Raw genomic sequence first — 6,129 nt, 5'->3', positions numbered from 1 at the left:
ACAAACTTGCATCTGCAAGTAATATCTGTAACAATGTTTACTGCTAAAATGGCTGTATTATCATTCAAATCCTCATTTTGTTTTAAAGAATATGATTTTTTGAATGATTTCAGAGTTATCAGAGTGAACTTACCCACAATATTGTCTTGAGTGAAGACAAACTTTGAATGCATGAAGAATATATGAAGAAGGGAAAAGAAGAACTTTGGAACATTAAGCCTGGTCATCTTTGGGAGGCCAGGAAACCTGTGAAAGGAATAACAGTACATAGATGGGTTCTAACATGACATAAACTGATAAATGGGTTTAGAAATGAGAAACATCCGACACAGAAATAATTAAATCTTTTAAACCTTCAATTAAATATAGGATAACAATAAAACGTATACTTTTTTTGAATGCATTTTACCTTACAAGCTCACCGAAGACAACAATCCATCATATATGTATATATCAGTGTAATGAGTTGTCATTGAGAACAGCTGTACGGAAGATTGTGTACAACATTACGCCGATACTGTGGCAGACTCTCCCGTCCAGTTGATAAAATATTCATGACAACATCATCCTTCGCCTATACACCTTGATTCTTACAGCATCTTAATGGTTATACACCAATCAATATTTCTCGCGTGCGAAGTCAAGGTAAACACGATATGTTCTTTCGCGGTACGCCCCGCGGTCATTTTTCTGCTTTCAAAAACAAAAGAGTTCCCAATTGTATAGAACCGCCTGTGGTTTCAAAATTGCGTATAATTTACAAAGCAATTGTTCACATAAATCATAAAATTTAACAAAAATAAGAAATAAAGTATGAATGGAAAGAACGTCGTAATATTTAGTGTGTTTGTGGCGTTAATTGTGACAAGTACATGTACTTATGTATCTTTCATGCTTCTCTGGGGGCCCTTGATTGGAAATAAATATTGTCTTTTGTAAGGTCAAAAAGTTTGCCTGTACAGTTCATGCAGTTGGATAACATTTGATATGACATGATATAATTGAAGATTCTTTAAATGCTTTTGAATTCAAAAAAAGGAGTAAATAAGGAAAACAAATTAATGTAATTGATTTATTTTTCCTCTCAAAACATATATATATATATATATATATATATATATATATATATATATATATATATATATATATATATATATATATATATATATATATATGTTTATTAACCAATCAAGGGCCTCAGGGGGCATATATACAATTATTTCAGAATGATTACATATAAATAATATTAAAGTATATTGTAATATGAAAGAATATAAATCATATCTATCATAAGGGTACAAATGAAAGATGTACAATACCACGAGTAGGATACTCATGAAAATGCAAGATTTGCAACATAATCACAATAGTCTGAAACTGGATCAAAAATATTGAGTAGGAAGAAAACTGAAGGAAGATAAAGAAATTGACAATAATAGCAATGTGCTAATACATGTATATAGTGTGGCTTGAATACAGAGGGCACCAGGGGACGATGCCTCTACATAGTCAATCTTACTGACACACCTGTACTCTAAGTATTCAAGACACTCATTCAGAATCATTTAGGTGATAGCAAAACTAATAACATATATAAAAAATACTTCACATGTAATTATGTACCTACTAAATTCAACTTTTTTTTAAAGTGATTATAGGTATTTTACATTCTAGTATAAAATACATAGTTACATACCCACATACATATACACAGTCGTACATACATATGCATACCTACATACATTATTATAATACACATACACAAATATACCATTATATTTAACAGTAAATAAGTAATATTAATACTTAGTCTATTGTTTAGTGTAGAAAAGGTAGCTTGAATACAGAGGGTACCAGGGGACAATGCCTCTGCACAGTCAATTTTACTGGCAAACCCGTACCCTAAGTATTCAAGGCACTCAATCATTTCACTTTTGAAGGATATAGGGGGAAAACACAAGAGACATATAAAACTATGTACTATTCATGATCATCAGTTCATAATTTAAAGAAATGAATATCTTTACGGGGTCTACGTCTGAACTAATACATGATTATTTTACAAATATTTTACTCTCAGAATTATGAAATTCCATATACGACAGCCAATTGCTTACTGCCAACTGCTCACTGCTTGTAGATGATACTGCCTATATTTTGATATCTTAATATTTTTAATACGCATGCTTGAATAAATCCTATGAACATATTTAAATGATTTTTATATATTTATGTAGACATTTATGTGAATTTTCATATAACATAACTTATCTGGAAAAGCGAAGAGAGTTAAGTTTACAAATTAGGTAAAACTTATGTTTATATATCACTTTAAAATCAACGAAAACAGGATATTTAAACCTCCCCCCCCCCCCCCCCCGTGAAACAAAAACTTCTTTTTTCAGGTATTATGAATTGTTATTTCACAAATTCGTACCAAAGTTCTCTTTTTTTTTCAGGGGGGGGGGGGAGGTATGTTTACAGACAAAAACAATAAAAATAGCCACATGTATTTTTTACCAATTTCAAACAAAATAACAAGTTAAAAAAGTACTCTATCAATCTGATATGTTGAATTTTACATAAGTTAAACATTAATGATCGTTTATCCATTTCCATGTGAATTTGAAAATCTGGTGATGTTTTGAATTGATAAAATTTTCTAACCCCCTCCTAATGAAAGGAGTTGTAAATAAGAGCAATTAACTTTTTGACACAGGTTTTAATATTATTAATCCATTACTAATGAACTTTTCTTTGCATTCAAACAAGTTTTAATGGCCAAATTTCCATTAATATTGAATCATATGCATGTAAAATGTAAACGGGAATTAGCGTTAGCGTGCGTAGTTCTTACAATATTTAAAAAAAATGCTGATTTAGGAACTTTGACGGGGAGAGAGGAGTAAATTGAAAGAATTAGTATTTCCTCTTAAAAATAAAACGTTTAAATCCCACATTTCCTTGCTGGCAAATGCTGTTTTGACAAGGGGGGGGGGGGGGGTAGGGGGCAGATACGACAAAAGAACAAACTTTTAGTAGAGTCTTAATAATTTGGAGGTAACATTTGTTGGTATAAAACAAATGTTTTTATACTAAGTCTAGAAATATGACTGAAAATTATATTACATAACTTCTGTCTACGGTAAAATATCTAGTAATATCCATAGCCAAAAAAGGCTATTGAATTATTTGCCTGCAAGGAAATATGGAAATTAAATGTTTCGGATTTTAGAGGAGATGCTCCTTCTTCCTATCTAATTATTCTTTCCTCGCCATCACTGTTTAAAAATTCCTGAATCCGCCAATTTTTGTTATTATTGTAATGGTCTTGCTATCATAGGACAGGCCCGTAGGAAGCAATTTCAGTTTGGGGGGACACAGCCAAACATTTTTCAGTTGACAGTTGAGGGGGCACTACCAAAAATTTTCTGACAAGCAAAAAAAAAAAAAAAAAAAAAAGGGTCGTCAACTACCAAATATTCGTTGACAAGCAAAAAAAAAAAAAAAAGGGGTATTCAGGCGGTTTTATTGAGGGGGCACATGCTTATAGTATCTATGTTTACTATAGTAATCTATATATCGGCAAAATTATTGGGGGGGCACGGCCCCCCGTGCCCCCCCCCCCCGGTTCCTACGGCCATGTAGGATTTATTCAAACATGCGTATTAAATAGGCAATATCATCTATGAACAGTGGCAGTTGGCATTAAGCAGTATGCAGTTGGCAGTAAACAGCTGGCAGTAAGCAGTGAGCAGTTGACAGTAAGCAGTTGGCTGTCGTATATGGAATTCCATACAGAATTTTGAAGACTGCTTACTGCGAACTGTTCACTGCGTACTGCCAACTGCTCACCGCTTACTTCCGGCTGCTACTGCTTAATATAGATGATATTGCCTATTTTGTTATCTTTAATATCTTTAATCCGCATGCTTGACTAAACCCTATGATAGCAAGAATATCACTCTAATAACAAAAATTGGCGGATTCAGGAATTTTTTTTTTAAAAGTGAGTATAATAAATAGGGAGAAGGAGCAGAAGGGGGGGGGGGGTCTTTTAGTATAGTATCCTGGGTAACATTTGTTGGTATATATGCATTCATACCAGAAATACTCTAATGAAAAATCATAATACAAAGCAAAAATTTTACGCTATGTAAAAACATTTGAACTTATGCAAAGAAAGCGATAATTTTTTATTTCTTATTTTCAACTCCTTTCATAGGGGGTAGAAAATTTTATCAATTGAAATCAGGCTTTAAAACGTCACCAGATTTTTCAAATACTCATGGGAGTGGATAAAAGACTCTTAAATATCTCTGTATGTTTAACTTATGTAAAATTGAATATGTCAGATTGATAAAGAACATTTTTAAAAAAAAATTTAATCTCATTTGAAATTGGTAATAAAATGACTATTTTTGTGTTTTTAACGTATGCCCCCCCCCCCCCCCATTGGTAAAACAATAAAACCTTTGATATGAATTTGTGAAATAACAATTCGTAATACATGTAAAAATGAATTGTTGTTTCAAGGGGGGGGGGGTCTTATTTGGCCGGTTTCCCAAATAAGTTGTGTTTATGAAAAGTATAATTCAAATATGTTACTTTTTGAAAATTGACTTGGATGTAGGAGACAGAACAATACTCTTGTTCGCTGTTCTTTTCTTGCTATCATTGGATTTGTAGAATCTATTCAAGCATGAGTATAAAGATATTAAGATAATCATCTATAAGCAGTGAACAGTTGGCAGTAAGAAGAGAGCAGTTGGCAGTGAACAGTTGGCAGTAAGAAGAGAGCAGTTGGCAGTGAGCAGTTGGCAGTAAACAGTGAGCAGTTAGTAGTTGGCTTTCGTATATGGAATTCCATAGGACATAATTATTATATGGATGTGCATGGTAAAGTTAAATGAAAAGATAGTCACAATGTTGTGTATTAGATGCTTGGTAAAATGCAGTATCACACTAAAAACTTAACCAAATGTTCACAATTTATCACGATAAAGATAACAAACAACTACCCTTAAATTGTTGAAGTAGATGTCTATATTAAAACAAGATGTGTCTGTGAAACACTGATGCCACTGTATGACAACTTATAGCGAAGGTTAAGCTTTCTCAAATGCAAATCAAATATATATTGGTACCAAAAGTAAGGTTTTGTCTCGAAGAATATACCTGTCAAATAATGAAAGCGCTAGCAGCAACCATTGAAAAGATATGGAAAAGGTTAAAATTTTACAAAAGTGAGTTAAACATCAAGGTCGTGGTCAAAATAAATGGTGCCCACGGAAAGGCCTTCTCACAAGAAATACACATGTGAAATATTAAAGCCCTAGCACCAACCTTTCAAAAGTTATGGCCAAGTTTAAAGTTTTTTAAAAGTAGGTCAAACTCCAAGGGCAAGGCCAAAGGGTCAAAGTTGTTGGTATCCAAAGTAAGGTCTTGTCACAGGTATAACATATGTGAAGTATGAAAGCCCTAGCACCAACTGTTCAAAAGTTATGGCTAGGGTTAAAGTTTTCCAAACTCCAAGGTCAAGATCAAAGAGGAAGAGTTCTTGGTATTCAAAGGAAGGTCTTGTCACAAAGATTACATATGTGAAGAATGAAAGCCCTAGCACCAACTGAAAAAACCCCTACAATTAACTGTCCAAATCCTATAGAATATGTTAATTATACTCAGAAAAAGTGCCCCCCCCCCCCCTTGCGTTTTACGGGCCTGATACAACACTTGTTGTAATAAGAAACTGATTAGATGCATGTCAAATTGAAATAAGGCCACCTTTAGAGATCTGGAAATTTGCCCTTTAATTTTATCTATCTCTATCGATCCGTTTAAGAAAGAGTGTATGAGAAAATTCTAAAATTTGTGTTACTGTAAGTAAATATCTTGCTCGCTACCAGATCTTATTTTGTGATTATTTGAATCGAGTAGTTCTTCAAAGGGGAAAAAAGGGGGGGAAAATGCCAAAAATAAAAACAAACAATACAATTCAATTCAATTCACTTTATTGACAATTACCATGTCGGCATACAGTCATGAACAATAATAACATAAAACAAATTATTACGATTAATACATGCATATATACAAAGTGACAAATGTGAGGTAAACAAAATAATGTAG

The sequence above is a fragment of the Saccostrea echinata genome, unplaced genomic scaffold (genome assembly GCF_033153115.1).
Source record: "Saccostrea echinata isolate AGI-Se365-2 ecotype Australia unplaced genomic scaffold, CSIRO_AGI_Sech_v1 ptg000057l, whole genome shotgun sequence".
Lineage (NCBI taxonomy): Eukaryota > Metazoa > Mollusca > Bivalvia > Ostreida > Ostreidae > Saccostrea > Saccostrea echinata.
This window is presented reverse-complemented; position numbering follows the sequence as displayed.